Source organism: Pezoporus occidentalis, unplaced genomic scaffold (genome assembly GCF_034315485.1).
Source record: "Pezoporus occidentalis ecotype Australia unplaced genomic scaffold, CSIRO_AGI_Poc_V1 ctg33, whole genome shotgun sequence".
Classification (NCBI taxonomy): Eukaryota; Metazoa; Chordata; class Aves; order Psittaciformes; family Psittacidae; genus Pezoporus; species Pezoporus occidentalis.
The window spans coordinates 4,439,118-4,458,591 of record NW_026915268.1 but is presented as its reverse complement, the minus strand read 5'-3'; the positions used below and the strand labels follow the sequence as shown (position 1 = coordinate 4,458,591).

Below are 19,474 nucleotides of genomic sequence, written 5' to 3'. Positions count from 1 at the left end.
TCACTAGTGGAGGGCATCACAATGCCTCCACACCCACAGCCACTGCTTCATTTTAATCTCAAGTAATCTACCTGGAATACCCTTGCAGATATCAATACGCAGTCTGGCAGCTTTTATCCTTCAGAAGAAATAAAATCTAGTTAAACTCCTATTTTTGGTTGATAACTCGTATCACAGAGTGCACTCATAAAAGCAGTGCTATTTTATTTAAATATCGTGTCTCGATTATGGTAGCAGCAATATAAACTTACTGAATGTTTTATTGTTACATAGCATTCCCTGCAATAAAGGCATCTCAGTTACTCTTTACTCTCCTGGAAAGGATTACTTCCTTGTAATATCAGTCTGGCAATAAGTATAGCTCAGTATGCCATTTTTCTTAATGTAAGAAAGTCCTTTCTACGTCCCACTACATGTTTTCTTCTTTATAAAACATGGGAGGAACCACTCAGAGGCCAGGGCAATGCAATACACTGTAGTGCAAGAAGGAACAGGAGAAGGGATAAAAACAAAGAAAAAAAAATTAAACCTGTTTCATTACAGACATTAAATTCTTTTATCATCCAAAGAAGTACAGCATAAACACTAGCAGCTCCCTGTCATCACACCTCAGCTCTCCTTTCCATGAAGCCCATCAGAAAGCAATTCATTCCCTAAGACTCTTCTACACTTGTATTTCCTGCTGAAAGCAGTACGAAGTAACATACTGAAGGGATGAGGATTGATTCACTTCATTTCCACTGTCCCTATGCAACTCCAGGACTTCCTGGTTTGTTGACCACAAGCATGCAGTTTTTGCAAACAGCTCACCATGCTTCCCACCACTAAACCTTTTGAGTCTTCTCTTTCAATCCTGAATCCTGGCAATCAGATGTTCAGACAGGATCAACTCAGGCACCAACATCAGCATTCAGACTTTCAAAAAAATTAATCACTGTGCTTACATGTAGGGCCTTTATTTGGCTGCCCATTGTCAAATCTGTCCTTACAAACTAGTTCTTACCAGAAGTCAAAACACAAGCAGAAAGTTCAAGTAGGGTCTTTGGGATCTGGGCATCTGGTTTCCATTTTTAGGAGCAAAACCCATTAAAATATTCTATCCTAACTTTCTTCTCCTGTTTGGTAAGTTTGTGGTATTCTAGGAATACTTTCTGTTTGTTTAATAGCACTCATTTCTGTACATAGACTATATTCTTTCCCCCTACCACATTGATACTAAAACATATTGGCAAGCTAACATTAGTGCAAAGTAGAATCTTTCCTTGTCAAATGTGGTGGTTTTCTGCTACAAACGATCAATCTGTGTGGCAGTAACTTTGTTGGTCCAGCTAGAATTATGGTGCAAAGGCTGTTCATTTCTGGAACTGAAAGAATTTTGTTAAGTACTGTCAAGATCAGCAGCTCTCCTGACTGTTCTCCAAGCCAATTCTCCTGTCTTGACTGCTGGAGTAGCCAAAACCTTTTGTCAAAGGCCAGAAATGTGCATGTCTGATAAACCCACTTACACATGCAAAGTTAGATTTCACAGATTTTATCATAAATTACATTAACTCTGTTACCTTTATATACAGTCCTTTACGCAAGCCAAAAATTATTTGATTGATCCTTTTCCACTGTAAACAAACAAAACACCAGCTCTCATGATTCCACCACTCACATTAACAGGATTTACTAAGCAACAGCTGTTCAAACATTTGTTAAATCCCTTCACAGCAAATAAGAACATGGTGCAGCATGCCTGTTCCTCATATCAAGTTAACCATAGCAATATTTAACATGCACTGAAAAACATATGCTGCATGTAAAAGTATTCACAAAAGAAGTATTTCATCTTAATCAACAAGATCCTGCAAGTCTCAGAGGATACTAGAAAGTTCCATAGGTAAGTAGCGTCTAAAGGGCTATGACAGATTAATAGATTCGTTCAGCCTGAAACCTAATTCCTAAGAATGTGCACACAAGAGCCCAAAAAATCTGACTTTACACTTTGGAATCCAAAAGCTGGGCCTGATTCTGTATTTGTTCATTTATTTTGTATGTATTGTAGCAGAACTCACTGTCCATTAAAAATACCAGGATCATGTTATAGACACTCAGCAAACAGTGAGAGGAATGCCCACCTCTAACACATTAATGTGAGAAAACAGAGATATGAAGTGACTTGCTGAAGGAAAATCATCTATGAAGTCAGGGAGCAAAATTCAAATTTTCTGACTTTTCTGTTAATGCCCAAGCCCCTGGACCTCTCTGGCTTCCCAAATGAGTCCTGATCTCACAGAACCTCTTAGTACTGCATCCTTGAGGCTTAGACAAGCAAATCTGAAAATAGTGTCTTAATTACTGAGCCCTGAGTAAGAAAATCTTTCTTTTCCTGCACCTCTGAATTTTCTACAGGGAGCTTAGCAAGAACTTTATTAATTAAACAAGAAAAGAGATCATCATGTTAACTTGCTGATGGCTCTTCCTCTGTTCCTTCTTCAGGACTCCAGAGCCCTGTTATACCTCCTGGAATTTGCCAAGAGTGATGTAATCAGCAGCCAACCCCAATCAAAGCTGAGACTGCAAAAACACATTGTTCCTTCTAGACACAGTTTTTAGATAGGCTCCTGCCTGGCATAATGTCAAGAACCATGTTATAATTTTACACAGAGGTGAAAGGTGAAAAATCCACAAAGCACATTTTCTTGCAAAGCTGTGTTCAGCCTCATTGATAAAGCTCTAGTACAGCCTGCTACTGATATAAGGAAAAAGTATGGATGCCTTCACCCATCATCCCAGCTGCTGCATGGGAGCTGTAGGACCTTTCTTGGGACTGCTCTAAGTACCCACTTGGCACCTTTGGAGAGTCTATCCCTACTTGTTTCCCCCCTTTGGAAAATTCTGTCTTCTCCTTATACCCTTACTATCAAATGAAAGAGATTTCCAAAGCTTTCCACCTATTTGTTCTTCTCTCTGAGAAAAGCACAATGCACTGTATTCATAAATTTTAACATCGCAATTAATACCCTATAAAAGGCTTCATTTACTACTTACATCAAATGTATTTGTTTTCATCAGTGGCACTCCTTCAACTATTCTGGCTTACAACCATGAAACAGCACTGTCAGGTAGGCAGTAAAAAAATAAAAAGCACCCCCTGTAAACCAAGAAATGAAATTCCTACAATTCACCTAAGCCCCCTCCTCTCAAAAAACCCTGTCATTAGCACAGAATCAGCAGGCAGTTGTTTTCTTTTAGTATGATGCACAGTGACATAAAACATCTCATGTTAGTACTGCTGCAGACATGATAATATGTGCTTTGGGCTCTAAGCATTTGCAAAAACATATATTTTTGTAGACAAATTTTTTTCCATTATTGTGTTCCAATTCATAGGACCCATCTTACTTTTTCTGGACATCTCACTATTAAGGTTTCATAGATCAAGGGCTGGAGGAACAAGCCCACTGAGGCATCATAAAAATGTATGAAAATTAATACATAGCAAATCTAAAAAGCAGTATCTTAAGTTTTTTTAAACACAGACTTGGACAATACAAATATCACACATTTATTAATAAAGGTTGCTCTTTTACAAGATCAGACCACTATAATAAAAGAGCTTCTACGGCTTGTGGTCCCTCCAAGAACCCACACAGAACATACAGCTGGAACACTAGGCATCACTGGACTGCAAGATTACCCAGGAGTTGCTTGCAAAAATATAGAGTGCTAACTTCAGTCTAAAAGGCTGAAACCCACTCCAAGCGGCTTGAAGAAAAAGCTCTGTTATGAACTTGCCTTATGCTAGTTAGGCACCAGCAAACTCAATAAAGTGACTGAAGGAATATTCCCTTGGGTCAGAATGAAGATTTAGAACTAAGTTTTGACCTATGCTGCTCAATTTCAGGGAAATGCTAAATGATGTATAACGACCAGTCCTACAGCTAGCAAGGCTCAATGAAAAACGTTGCTGATTCCAGTGGGTTTAGGATGCAGCCATCAAGCTCTGTATTTCAGTGCTAAATTCAGATATTAACATTATCAGTCTAGGGGAAAAAAAAATTGCAGAAGTTCAACTAACAGATTGTGTTGAATTCTAACACACTATTAATACAGCAGTCCAAAACCTAAAGATTACATTGGAGAGGAGAGTTTTCAGCAGCTTTATCAGGATTTCGAATTCCAGTGAAGGAAAAAGTAGTTTAAGTGCTACTGCACAAATGGACAATAGCAAGCCACACTAGTCTGAAAGTTACTTTCTCAACATTAAATAGCTCCTTAACCTTGCTGATCGGTACCTCTTGCTCTCAAAATCAACAGGAAAAGTAGATGACAAGAAAAGCATCCAGAACAGACTTGACTCAGGGAAGATAAGGAAGCCCAAGAACCCAGCCTAGCTGCTAACTTGGTTCCAATTTTGCTTCTGCAGCTTTAGACAGATTTTTAGGTTTAACAAAATAAAAAAAAATGAATTTAGGTTTAACAAAACCCTTTGTCGTGGTTTAAGCCTAGTCGTAAATCAGAACCACACAGTCTCTGTCTCACTCCCCCACTTCCCCCACCCCACTCCTGGAGGGATGGGGAGGAGAATTGAAAGAATGTAACTCCCACGGGTTGAGATAAGAACAGTCCAGTAACTAAGGTATAACACAAACCACTGCTGCTACCACCAAAATAATAATGATAAGGGAAATAACAAGGGGAGAGAATACAAATGCTCACCACCCGCCAAACAATACCCAGCCTAACCGAGCAGTGATCTAGCCCTTCTGGGTAACTGCCCCCAGTTCTATCTCCTGGGCATGAAGTGCTGTGGTATGGAATACCTATTTGACTAGTTTGGGTCAGGTGTCCTGTCTCTGCTTCCTCCCAGCTTCCCCTCCTCCCTGGCAGAGCATGAGACTCACGAGTCCTTGGTCAGACTAAACATTACTTAGCAACAACTAAAAACATCGGTGTTATCAGTGCTGTTCCCAGGCTGAAAGTCAAAAACACAGCACTGCATCAGCTACTAAGAAGGAGAAAAATTGACTGCTACTGCTGAACCCAGGACAACCCTAAAATCAAAAGGAGCTCAGGACTACATGTTCTATATCAGAATTTACTTATCGTAATCTGGGTCTCTGGTTGCTCCACCACACTCACCTAGACTGTCAAAGTGCTGATGTCATGGAACCTCAGAGATTATTTTACACCTTTCTCACAATAACTTCTGTAAAATCCCTGAGGTTGAATCATGTCTAAAGATAAACTATGAAAGTATAAAGGAAAGCATCAACCCCACTAAGCCAGTGTTATTATCACAGATATCTGTACTGTGATTACAGACATAATATTGGAAAATTCTTAGCAAAGATTGCTGGCACTTTCAGGAGAAAAGCAGTTGTACCCATTCTGCATCCTACAACCATATTTAGTGAGCCAAGTGCCACAGCAGTTCCTTTCATTTTTTTACATAATCTAATTAGATATACCTGTGCTGGCTTTTCCCATCGTAATGTTCTATATCTGAGCTGAAGAATTCATTACATAGTTCAGCACTCCCTGGATAAAATCATTATTGTCTCAGCTTGTACAAAAAGTTACTGAGCTCTTGCAGAAGCTTTCTGATCAAAGCACAGTGTTCCCAAAGCACAAGATACCGTAAATAGCAGAACTACTGTCCACAAATGCAGAAATCAGATATGGCACTGCCAACAGGGGGTTGAAATACACTCATTCCATGAGACATGGATACAAAGAATTAGAAGCAGTGCATTAATTAGGAGTATTTCAAGAAGCAGATATGCTAAAATAGGAGCTCTGTCAAGAACAAAACAAAACCCCTCAGAGAAACAGGGGTCATGAAAATATTAGTGAAAAGTCAGTGTGTCAGCAAAGGGAAGCTTTCCCAAACAGGTTTGTGGGAATAACTTACTGAAAGCCTGAATGTATTCAGTTTGGTTTGTGTTCTGAAAAGTGGGATATTCATGTAATAGTATTTTATACTGTGTTGAAAGGGCTACGCAAATCAAATAACTGCTCCTTTGTTTTGCTGAGATAATGCTTTACAGTCACTCTCCAACACTTTTAAGTCTATTCTAACAGTTAACAAGAATAAGAGAGCATTTAGGTTTTGCTTCAGTGAGGTTTATTGTTTGTTTTTTTTTCTATGTAGTGTCTCTATCAAGGTGTAGTAAGTACAGTTCTCCTTCTCTTGAGGAGTAAGCTAGGATACCTCTCATGAGAATGGAGCCGGATATCAAAGAAAAAATAATCTTTCAATTGGCATGTTTTTTTAACTAGCAGCAAATGGATTAATTCGTTCTGTTCAAAACAGGTTATAAAAGCATATTTCAAATTTTGTCCACAAAAATTTAGACTCTCTCAATAGGTTATGTACTGTTAGGTTTTTCAGGTGAAGTCCAAAAAACAAAAAACAATTTTAAAGGTATTCTGTTTTCACCAGATGCTACGGGTTTAAAATGCTTAATCTAAACTCCTAATTTGGCAAATTAGTTACAGCTTTAGTTCAGCAAATGAAGAATGCAGCTACAGCACAGGGCTGGCTTGATTTAGACATATAAAACTGCAGGATTCATTTGGCTATAAGGATAAAATAATAGTCTTTATATTAAAATAATCAGGTTTGTACATGTAGTTAGTGTTCCTATATGGATGCTATTTAACCCATTGTTGAGTTTTAATAATTTTGTAATTTCAGTGCTTTTGTAACTGCAAATATTTAAGGAAACTGGGGAGATGAGGTTTGCAGTAGGGCAGATTGCTTATTGGATTTAAATGTGTAGGTGGGAAGACATAAACAAGCCAAAAAAGGGCTTTCGATACATAAGTTCAATTTGTTGATGTATTTTCGCTTTTTCAACCTTCTGGTTATGGTACTTTCCCTAGTAGAAAGTCACAGCATTTTTCAAGTATCAAATTCAGTTTTAAAATTCTGTTTCTAGGACTGGTTTCCAACATGAACACATTACAGGGTGTTTTTTACAAATTGTTACAAATAGCCCCGGAGGGAAACTGTATAGAATTGGGCATGTTTAACATACAGGCTGTTATCTCTTACTGGAATTCACTGTGACTTAATCCTTTAGAACTGTTTTGAAATTATAAACCATAGAATATAGTATTTATCTATTAAAATAAAGACTAGACATGACCCCTTTTAAGACCATAGTGCCGTCTGTGACCACTTACAGTTTGTTATAGAGCTCTTTATTCAGTTTACAGTGTGTATTTTGTGTGTATACATAGCATAAGAAGTAGATCTCATGAGTGATACAAGTTTGTTTCTGAGGACTAAGAGAATGCAATACTGGAAGTTCTCTATGAACTGTCTGAAAAGGTTTTCTGAGGGATTACGAAAGCCTGGGGGACAAAGCTAAACAGAGACATCTGTAAATGCAGTTTGGGTGTCAGCAGAGACCAAGTCTATACTTCAAGATCTCTATCTATTTAGAAATTTTATTTCTCAACCTCTAGTTTGCATGTCTTTGACAACCTCTATTCAAACTATATGCAAATACTAAATGTGTTACTGTTACGGGTAACATGAGATGATTTATTCATTTAATCAGATTAATCTGTTAATTCCAGAAGACTGTAGCTTTGAATTATATCTATGTTTGCATTACCAGTAACTGGAAGTCAGCTAAGCATGTTGCTGGTTCACCTTTATGGAGAGCTATTGGAGTGATTTTAGTATTTTGCATATTGGATATAGACTCCTTTAGGATCTCTAAGGAGACCGCTGTCTTCCAAATCTTCACACTGTTAGAAACAGGATACTGAGCTAGCTGGATCACTAGTCTGAGTGCCATTTATTATACACTATACATGTATTTCATGTATAAAGACCACATCAGGTATTTACGCTCTGTGGTGGCAGGTCTCTGCTTCACAACAAATATCATCTGTTCTCAAAAAGACTGGAGTCACACAGGTATTGTCAAGTTGCTAAGTTAGTTGAAACTATTTACAGTTGAAACTAACTTAGTTAGTCAAAACTATTTCACTAGAGGTGAATCACTGTTGCCTCTCCAAACACAGCGCTTTTATGCTGGCTTAGAAGTATCTTCTACTTATTTGTTTGATAAACTCACAGAAGCAGGAAGTAGTTCTAGCCAAGATAATCACATAAAAAGTACTCTCAGACCAGCAGAGGAGTGTGTATAAGGAGCTGCACAACTAGAATGAAGCTCAGAGCAACTCTGGTTGCAGCATATACACAGCCTGGAAAGATGGGCTACACCCCTGAATGCGCCACTGCATTTCCATAAACATTCATTGTGTTCTTTCAATTAACAATATATTTTAAATTTGAAACCATGAACATGTATGCCTGGAACATTCAATTTGGGAAATTGGGAAAGCCTGTTCATCTCCCATGGCTTCTTTTTCTCTATGCTCTTCTTTAATAAGGGCTCAATGTTTCACAGCCACTGAAGAATTCAAAGAATGCCATTAACCAAAATACCACCCTCCTAATTAAAACTAAATACTTGTTCTGAAAGAATTCCATTGCAAATATCATGTCTTACACACAGGAACTCCTTTTCAAAGCCGTAATACTAAAGCTTTCTGTTTTTCAAGGTATGCCTCGGCCTTTCTTTTACCATTGTATTCTTCGTTCAATAATTACTTCATCATAGTCATGAGACTGGAGGGCTTCTGTATTATTATTATTATTTTGGAACTTATAAGTCCCAGTTTTCAAGTTGTGGTCTCAAGAGTTTTTTCTCTGCTTGCTGGGTTGCTTTTAGAGTGTAGCTATACTTGTCTTTATCCCAGTGGAGCGAAAAGGAGACAGGAAAAAAGGATTAACATTGCAGGGGATGAAATAGATTTCTGGAACTTATATTCACTTGGGGCAAGAAAAGATGTGTTAGTGGCTGAAAAATGAAGAAAAGCCATCAAGGGTAGCCCATTAACACTCACCTTCTTCAAATTTATGTATTTTCTGTAATTTTGTTTTTCTGAACAGACAGATGAAAACTGAAGCCTGTATTTGTTTACTGTGAGTTGTTATATGTAAAGACTGAACTGGAAGTCTGCTTAGCACCCCAGGACTGGAAGGAAGTCTAAGTCCGGTGGCTACAGTAAAAATGCTGTTACATTCACCCTGAGAAAGAAACACCTACATGTAAAGATTTCAGGAATCCTGTCACCTTCCTTCAAACATCTAAGCCATGCTTCATTAACATTAGAAAGAAAAGCTTACATGTCACAAAACCACATTACCTTGCATGTAGGAGAGTCAAACAGCTGAGAAGTTTAACACAACCTGCTCAGAAGCAGCTGCTTTTCTCACAGTCTACTGTCTACAGACAGATACAGCTGTAAGCAATAAAATTAAAGTGACTGTCTTGCACTGAGTTTTGCTATGTACCTCTGTGCTTTTGAACAAGTGTCTTCTTAGCTCCATAACAGTTCTTCAAAATATTATTTAATTAGTTTTACTATTACACCTAAAGGAAGGGAACTCACAACCCTGAGCAGCTGTAGCTCAGTTTATAATTGAAAAAACCTACTTCACAGCAGCTGTGAACATGCATAGCCTGCTCTTTCCTGTATTCATTATTGAAGCTGAGTTAAATCCCAGTCTCTGAAAGCAAGGAGGTTAGTGGAAGAGGTAGGTATGACTTGACATATATAAAACATTTTCATGTCACTTCCTTCACACCCCACACAAACGAGATTAAATCACCATTGCAGTATTGCAGTTGTTGATCTCTATTTACATGAAACAAATGTAGACTACAGAATTGTTTTGATGCATGTCTCACTGAATTTTGGCACAATACACAAATTTTATGCCTATCTGAATATATATGATGGCTTATAAAGAAAAATAAAAGTGAATATTTGAATTTTTCAGTTCTGTGGATTGCCACAGAAGTTCCACTTCTCAAGGCTTCTCCAAGCTTTTTTAGCTTTTAGACTTTAGAGAAGGAAAATAGTTTGTGAAATAAGTAAGCCTGGAGCTCAGAAACTGCATCTTAATGCAAAAAATGTTTGAAATGTTTCATTTAACAGTTTCTGAAACAAGATATAGTGGACTTCCAGGCCTGCAACATCTTGTCCTAATCTGAAATGCAAAGGCTTAAAAAAAGCTTAATGTCATTTAAGGATTTTTTTAAATGAAATCATCCTTCCAGAGTCTCAGAAACTCACCCTGGCTACAAATAAGGCTGAAATACTTCATTCATGTTAGGTACCATATCTCAGGGCAGCTTACACACAAGAGAAATACACTGGTACTTGCTGCTTATTGACGGAGTAGAAAATAGTTTGCAGCACTGCCCTTATACACACGCTGACATGATCCTTCCTATATTACAAATTGCTTTACATTGTGGTAACATGCAATCTCGAAATGTGTCAGTTTGGTTTCTTGCATGAAAATGAAAAATGTCTAGTGGACTGTACTAAATTTTATGCCTTTCTAGTAGGTCTATTAAAATCTAATTTTATAGCCGAGACAACGACTCTTCCTTGCATGCTAACAATTAATGCTGAAACAGTCAAACTATACGAGAGAGGGAAATAGGCTTCAGATTCCTTTTCCCATAGTATGAACTACAGGATTCTCTTCCAGTCTTACCTTACCACAGTGCTGTACATGACACTGCTGTAAAATATGAGGAATTGGGGCTGGGTGGGTAATGTTTTGATTTGTTTCAGGGCAGCAAGCCTTTCTCACTAATATCTGCACTGTACAGTGCAGTCATTTTATCAACACCAAGCTTTCAAAACGTTGGCTTGAGCAAACTGAGACCATTCAGATTCCTATATAACAAGGGTTCAATTATTTTTGGTTTCTCAGCTCTGAGACCTGTCTCTGCAGCCTATGAAGTTGGCTGATACCATCACAAGATTTTCCATCTAAAATCAAACCAGGAGCTCTGAAAAGCAGAGATATGCAGTCGCTACATTTTTGCTTAAGAAGAATTTAACAGCAGTAACTGCACCTGAACAGGACTACTCAATTCCACCTAAACCCCATTAAAGCCCACGTTTTGCCTGCACTTCCTCTATAAAAGTGAACTGTGAATAATTCAAACCTTTCATTCATTTTGCAAGAACAATGTAATGATAAACCAGTACAAGTGTATGGCCTAGAGCGCACAATGCAGGCACAGTATGGGCGGTTTGGCAGACACCGAGATTCACATTTTGGGAGCATGGGAGCCTTCAATTCGCAGCGGAGGGGCTTTGTTTAAGGCAGGACAGCAGTGCCTGGAGGAATCTTCCCCCTGCCTGTGAGTAAATACTGCCATGAAGGTGCAGCAGCAGAAGGAAGACTCCACTCAGCGATCTTCAGAACAATCTGCCCAGTGCTGTGTCGCTCATCACCCAGCTAGCAGCACAAACACCTTTTCTCTTTTCCCCTCTCCAGCTTGCTCTTTCCCCCCTCCGGCCAGAAAGTGAACACTATTAACCAGATATTAAATAATAACGCTATTGTTTGAGGCATTCTATGCAAAAGGTGTGCTTTTAGAGGCGGAGGTTCCAGGGGCATTACAAGGCTCACCGAAGACCCTGCCGAAGGCTAGGGCTGTCTCTGTACCTCAGTAGGCGCAGTTAGGCTTGATAGCTGGAGCTGGCGTCGGCGTCCTTCCTGCTCCAAATCCGGGCTCTGTGAGAGGGCACCGGGGGCAGCGCCTCGCCTCGCCTCGCTGACAGGAGCTGGGCGCGGGAACATGGCGGGCTCTGTGAGGGAGCGCGAGCCGGCCGCTGGCGGGCTAAGGGCGGGAGGCGCTGGCTGTGAGAGAGAAGGGCGCTGATGGCGCCTCTGGTGAGGACCCGGCCGGGCCCGGGGCTGGCTCCGGCACCGGCCCCGCTGTGGAGCGGGGCTTCGCCTGCTCGTTTCCCTCGTGAGCCTCACGGCTGTCGTGGCTGCAGTGGGCAACGAGTGCCCACTTCATCTTCGAACAAAATTCAGTTGCCTTTTCTTCAGTTTAACCGGAGTTTCTCATATTTGATCTTCATTATTTTCTACTGAGAAAAAGTTGGTAAGGTTTTGACAAGAAGACATAATAATACAACCAAACGAAGACTGGTAGACATCGAACAAAAGAAACTTTTCCAAGGACAGAACTTTTTCTGCATGTGGGGAAGAGTTTCTCACAGTTGCAAGCTGCGGTAAACCATAGCAACTACTATAGCTTTCAAGTCTTATTTTTTCTGCTGCTATTTCATAAATAAATGTCCACAGTTTCGTTATTCCAGTGCTCTTTATCACAACTTCAGAGTTTTTGCTTCATGCAAACAAAAGTAAGCTGTAATCCACCTTGCTGAAAGAGGGCTGTAGTCAAAATACAGACTGGAGAACAGACGATTAGAAATGAATACAAGGATCCTAATGAAAATGAGGTTTGCAAGGGAAGATACTGTGAAGGATTTAAAGTGTGATTTAGGCTAGAAAGGAGGGACTGGGCTTCCTTTATCACAATGTCAGATGCATAAAGATACTTTATAATCAGACTCAAGATTGGTGCTGTTGAAGTCCAGAGGAGGCCACGAGAATGATCAGGGGACTGGAGCACCTCCTGTATGAAGACAGGCTGAGGAAGTTGGGGCTGTTCAGCCTGGAGAAGAGAAAACTGCCTGGAGACCTCAGAGCAGCCTTCCAGTATCTGAAGGGGGCCTATAGGGATGCTGGGGATGGACTCTTCATTAGGGACTGTAGTGACAGGACAAGGGGTGATGGGTTAAAACTAAAACAGGGGAAGTTTAGATTGGATATAAGGAAGAAGTTCTTTACTGTGAGGGTGGTGAGGCACTGGAATGGGTTGCCCAGGGAAGTTGTGAATGCTCCATCCCTGGCAGTGTTCAAGGCCAGACTGGACAGAGCCTTGGGTGAGATGGTTTAGTGTGAGGTGTCCCTGCCCATGGCAGGGAGTTGGAACTGGATGATCTTAAGGTCCTTTCCAACCCAAACCATTCTATGATTCTAAAATGTAAAATGGTGTGGACTATTCACAGTATTGAAATGAAGGAAATCAGAGTCGCTGAAAGAAATGGTGACGTGGAGCCTCTGAAAGCAGGGGCTGGGTACAATGAAGAAATTCCTGGGGCAGAGCCCATTGGTAACAGGTGAATAGCTGAAGTTTTACGTTTATATGTACGTAATGACTATATGCAAAACCACAATTTGTGAGAGTGCTTCAGTGTTTACTCCCTACTTCCAACAGAGCTCTACAGATCCTGTTGAGAATATAACATGTAACATTTTGTTCCTGTACAAGAAACACTAACTAGGAAGCAATTCTAATTTAAAGCCAGCTATGGTTTTCCTGTTTATAATAGTGAACAGACAATGACTAAATGCGCAGTATCCATGAATGAAAGATTAATAATAATGAAACAGCATTGTAATGTGACCACATCTGTAAATAGTTTTTTCTGGTTTAACTGCCTATTCCAGTTCAAAGTGAGCAGCACCTGAAGTGATAACTGAAAATGTAAGAAATATCACATGTGTGATTATAAAAGCAACTCAGCTTAGATCTTCCAGTTTTGCACTTCTGATTTTGAAGTGACTTCAGTGAAAAGGAGCTTTGCAGGACTGATGAAAATAATTATAACTATCTACAAGAGAAATACAGATTAAATCCAGAAGAAAGATCTACACTCTTGGAATTCCATTCTCTATGCATATACAAGCCAGTTATGATTGGCTGGAATTTTGGGGTTCGATTTTCCTAAAAAACAACAGGAGTTTCATTTCTCAGCTATATCAGTAACACAATTTATGATCTTATAATAAGATCACTGTCTTACCACTTGATGGGGACCCCCTTCCACCCTGTATCGTTGTTTACAAGGTGTCTCTTATCCACATCACCCTGAATCCTTGGCTTTCCATCTGAGGTCCATCACCTCATCGCTTGGTTTTTGGTCATTACCTAGCTCCCCTATCATTCCCAGTTTAGTTTTATTTTATTTTTTAAATATGGAGCATAACATATCTGTTCTCTGCAGAAGACTTGATGACAATCTGTTGCAAGCTTGCAGGTGTCTTGAAAAGAACCTATTGTTGAAATATTAATATGTCTAATACTTTGTCCTTACACTGCTGCTCGCTGCAAATGATCCAGACTTATTACTGAGGCAAAGTCAGTTTTTGAGCTCTCATAAGTTGTTCCTGTGCAGCAAGAAGAAAAGCTTATTTTGTAATGATCTGGCTAAAAGAATCTCTTCGTAGTAACTAACTGTCTGGATATGTTTCCCTCAAAGATATGTGTAGACAAGACAGAAAGGAAAGACTCTGTCATGCCTTGGTTTCAGCTTACAGTTTCAGATTTGTGGTGCAGAATTGTTTTATGCATAGCTGGTCAGCCTCAATGTGGAAGTGTATCAACCTACTTTTAAATCTACTTTAGAATGGGAAGTGGGGAATCTCCTTTGTTCAAGAGACAAATCTGATAATATCAATAGTAGAATTATAAACACAGAATATACCCTATATTTTAAAGGCCGGAGAATGAGTTAAAATAAAACCAGCAAGATACCTGGGTTTTAAACATAACAGTGTGAAGGACAAGGAGGAAGTCACCAGCTAATAATTTTTCTTGTTATTCCTGATCTGCAATAGCCTCACCATCTGTTGTTTCTGTCTAAACAGTTCAATGTCAGACTGAACCTTTCCTGAAGTACTGATTTATTTATCTTTGAAATGAATGTGCGTCCTAAGCATTCCCATACAGAACTCAGAACATTTGCAGAGACGCAGACCTGTTTCTGCCCTAAATTGAATAACATATTAAGAAAAAAAGAAAGGAACCACTTTCAATTTAGCAATCATTGACATGTATGTCATTTCTATGTTACAGTAAAATTCATATTGACTTCAGTTTTCGGTTTGTGCCTCTATGCTTTGCTGCAACTGGTGCTGGAGGAAAGAGAGCTCCAAAGACTGGCTGGACTATTATGAATTGGAGAGGAGTCATCAATTCTCTGGAAACTTGGACATATATTGGGCCAGTTTTGTTTTGCTAAAAAGCAAAGAAGTCAGCAATGCACACAGTAAATTCACTACAAAAGCATGCAAACTGAACAAGAGCAGAGAAATCAATCCTGCAAACAAAACCACAATAAAAAAAAAGCACTTGTTTTTTCACTTAAGAGTTCATTTGAATGACATCATGGCCTCCTTATAAGTAAGGCCACCGCCTTAGAAAATGAGCCTTGCAACTTATTTGTAAGTACAATTCATGACTCACTTCTCTTTAATCCTGCTTTTTAAGTAAAGCTCCTTTCCTGTACTACTAGAAAAAAAGCTTTTAGAGCTAAAGATGATGTGTCTTTTCTGTTGCTACATCTATGATGTCAACCAACCATAACAGAAAAAAAACCCCAACAAACCCCAACCATCCAACAACAGCTAAACAACCACCAAAAATCCCCTTCCCAAGCCTAGCCAAAAAACCCTTAAGTTGTATACAGAATAAAACTGTGTCTTGCTTCAGAGCAAAACAGTGCACCTTATTGCATGGGCACCACATACCATAGATACATAATGACTTAAATGCCTCCTTTTTTTACAGCAGTGAAGATAGGCTTGAGATGTCTCATGCAACAAATTGTTATTTTATTTAAGGCCTAGATTTCCTTGGCCTGTTTCTACCAAAGGGCTAATTTTCACAATAAATATGGGCTTTTAGTCAGAAGTTTTCTATAACTCCCACAAAAGTTTCTGAAACAAGCTTTACGGGGCTTACTAATTGCTTCCTCCAGTGTGCAGGGTAAGGCCATAAACCGCTTCAATCTGCTCAGGAAGCAAATCCACCCTGCAGAAAGGATATAACTACATAGTTTTCTGCTCTTGTCCTGTCCCCTGGTGACAGTCATTCATTTCCTTACAGCTTGCTGTGTAGCAAAATTGACACCTGACCAGCACCAATCTCAACATTCATAGCAGAAAGACAGTTTCTCTCTAGTGCAGACAAACTCGGAGTGCTGAGAGCCTGTCAAGCTTTCACAAACTGGCTTTCCAGGAGTGGTAGCATTCATTCAACTTTTGGTTTCATCTGTACCACATGAGCCACCTCAAGAAAAACTGCCTGACTGCCACTAAACCTTTACTTTCAATTTAATTATCAAACTCCCTAGCTGTGGCTGGAAAACATAACTGGAAGATTATCTATTGTATTAAAAAATGCAATTTGAGGGTGCTATGTATTGCATAATTTATGTCCCATATTTAATGAATGACCTGAAACAGCTTTTCAGGAAAATACGAGAAACACAGAGCCTTCTACAACCTTCACTTCTTTATATTGTTTGGGACATCACCGGAGTACCTCCTAGGTTAGTGTAGCATGCCTGAAGAGGCTTACCCTCTCCTCATGACTGGGAAGTGGCACAAAGAAGACGCCGATGGTAGCGAGACCCTGGAAAAAAGCATATGGAGCAAACATCGTTCAGCTTTGACACGCTGGCAGCAGGCTGGGCAGGTGTCAGGCAGCTCTCCTGGAACTGATTTTCCATGTGGATGATTGGGCAAGCTCAGATTTCTGCTTTACTTGTTCCCTCAACTCTGATCTATGCCTAGTCACCAGTCTGGTTATATGTGTGAACTTTAGCTTTGACTGGAAATTCACCTCAGATTGCCTCTAGGTGGTTTGGACAAATTAACTTTCTCCTGTGCTGGCTGGTTTCTACAAAACCAGTGCTATCTCACTGGAGCTGTGCTCTATAACATTACAGTGCCCTAAGGCAGGATTAGGCCATTTGTTTACATATAAACATGTGGCACACTCCACCTGCACGAGTGTTTGTTTTTGCATAGCTAGATGATAACAGGGCTGTAAATTTTATTGCTAAATATTATAAACATAGATCTGTGATATTTTTTCCCCAAGAATTGGGCTTGATTCTGATCTCCCTTTTACAAATTTTAGGTGGATATAGTGGCACCTTGTGACTTACACATGCATGAAATTAGAGTAAAATGCTTTGCTCTGCTCTTCAATAGGACTGATACTACTTGCGGGGTTTGTTTAATTTGGTTTTTTTTCTTAAATATTAGGTGTTTTCAGCAAGATGCAAATGTGAATGATTAAATCAATACATTTATTTCCATAATTTTCCATTCAATGCCTTATTATATATCCATACAATGGACATGACATTTTTCTGACAGTATTATGAGAATTACTATTTCTGGTTTTCTGTATTCTCTACATTACTGAGTTGTCATTTTCACGAAAATGTCTCTGTCTAAATGACTATTAACAAAAATATTTTTCCCCATTGTTTTTCCTTTACAGATTCAAAATTCATCATCACAGACAGCAGCTATTGCTGCATGGATCCTTCTCCACATTGTCTAAAACTGCCCAGGATTTTATGAGGTAATTTCAGTACTGTCACATCACACTTCAAACAGAGTAACTAAAATATATGATTGTGTTTTGTTATTCATAGGATTAACATTTTGTACCATTTCCATAATTTCTTAAGTTCCTGTGAAAGAAAATAAGGCATACACTAGAAGTTCTTTTTTTGGAAGGATACTCAAAAGTCTTAAGGGAAAAAATTGAACTACTTATTCATAAGAAAAAAATGTCTGTTTTAACATAAAATTTGTTGACTTAGTTGCTCCAAAAATACCAGTGAAATCTTGAATTTGAATGTCTTTGTGGGCTTCCTACAGGAAAACAAAAGCATATGCAGACAAATGGAAAAGGAAAGTAAATGAGACTTACTTGCATTTGGTTTCAACCTTAAGTTGCACAAGAATTTGCATGACTTTGTTTTATTTCTTTCCTGAGTGTTTTTCAAATTTTACTTTCAATTTAACTGCAAAAGCTAACAGCAGTATTGCAGTTACAGTGTTGTGCAAGCCTCTGCTCTTCTGTTTCTATCTGGACACTGAAACCCCTTTTCATAGGTTTCATTGCCAGTACAGGTGGTGATGGGATATTGCTTATGAGTAGGTCAGGAGCGTTTAAGACCTACAATAATATCAATTCAAATACACCTTCTGAAGAATCTCTTTCAAGAAAAGAAACAAAAAGTAAAACTGAACCCCAAAATAGTAACTTCCTAATAGGTTTAGGTTTTTCAGTCAATATTAAACTGATAAAAATAATCTAAACAGAAGTGAATTGTTTCAGAACACAACTTTACAGATTTATAGAGATTTTCATTATGAAAATAACGCATAACTAAGTTTATTTTTGCAGCTTCACTGTAATTTTCTACATTCTAAGATCATGAATATACACAATCATATCTGTGCTTGGATTCTTTGATTTCATGCGCTGTTTATGTTCATGTTCATGTATGAAGTGGTTTTATTTGAATGTACAGTGTCTTCACTTGTTACTACATAAGTGATCTTCTATTACAGAAGTGCTACAAATTGCATGGTAACAGAATTAATGCAGTTACAAACTGTATGCCATAGACATTAGGAAACTGCAAATGCAATTATATTTGTATCACCAACTCAGCCAGTGGAAAGCCTCTTTATAAATGTGCATCATCAACGTGTGAAGAATGTTCTCACAGGATTTAGCTTATCCATAGCTCTTCTGCTTTTATCTCACAATTATTATGTGAAACGTGTTGAATTAAGGACTATATTTCTTGCTATTGTCCCTCTTATACCATGGCAAGTGTAGGGTAAACCTGTTCACTAGCACGCATCAGAAATAACTGCAGAATGATCAGTGCTGCTCAACTTCTGCTCCATTGTAAGATAGCTTTCTAACTAAATTAGGAAAGATGCAGAAAGTTAAAGATGACTTCTGCTGAGTCTAAAAATCTGTATAATGAGGTTAAAATATAGATACACAAATTAAATGTTTGATAATGTTATTCTTTAAAGAGCCATCATAGTTCAGTATAAGTAGGTCTGTTCACTGGAAATATGTGTTAACTCCTTTCTGCAGAAAAGGAGAGATGATTGTTTCTTTAGGGGGCTGCACCAAGGAGGTAATTACATGCTGTAAGATATAATCACGTAGGTAGAATAAGGAGTCTAGCGCAAAGCAGGTTGCTGATGTTTCTACTAGTACCTTTGATTGCAGTATAGGGCACTGCATTGTACTACAATTTTTAACTAAGCACATCATAACCCAGGTTATACTATCTCCTTTTTGTCCTCTCTGTGACTGTCAGCTATCATGGTAACAACATTGCTGAACAGACTAAAGGGGAAGGGATTTAAAGTCTCTTAAAAGGGAGAAATAAACAAGCAAGCCTTGGGGGATATGTTCTGTGATACTGGGGTCCCACAATCAGAAGTGGGAATGGAAATTTTGAGATCTCTTCCAGATTTATGGAACAGCCTTGAAAATTTGCAAGAAACTGATATTTTACAGGGAAGCCTAATGAAGGCAATTTTCTAAAGCATTTTCCTTACTTTGATTGCAAAACAATACTCTGGGCATAAAAGAAAATATCAGGCTGCATTTAGGGATTACAAACTTATTCTCAACTATTAGCAGTATTCAAATGTAAATATAAGGCAGACAAAGCA

The 19,474-nt window shown here is 38.8% G+C and overlaps 1 protein-coding gene and 2 long non-coding RNA genes across 3 annotated transcripts in view; 2 read left to right on the top strand and 1 right to left on the bottom strand.

Annotated features, from left to right (window-relative positions):
• CUNH5orf58 (chromosome unknown C5orf58 homolog) overlaps nucleotides 1–11,589 on the bottom strand; it is a 71,290-nt gene extending 59,701 nt beyond the window's left edge. Inside the window, exon 1 of the mRNA XM_062629233.1 lies at nucleotides 11,513–11,589. The gene's annotated coding sequence lies outside the window, so the exon portion shown is untranslated. The remainder of the gene's footprint in view (nucleotides 1–11,512) is intronic.
• The window catches only part of LOC134169018 (uncharacterized), a 230,071-nt gene that overhangs the window by 38,987 nt on the left and 171,610 nt on the right, over nucleotides 1–19,474 (top strand). The window lies entirely within an intron of this gene.
• On the top strand, nucleotides 7,489–9,645 carry LOC134169074 (uncharacterized). The gene is made up of 2 exons (XR_009966750.1): nucleotides 7,489–7,792; nucleotides 8,963–9,645. It is a non-coding gene; the product is annotated as an uncharacterized LOC134169074 (long non-coding RNA).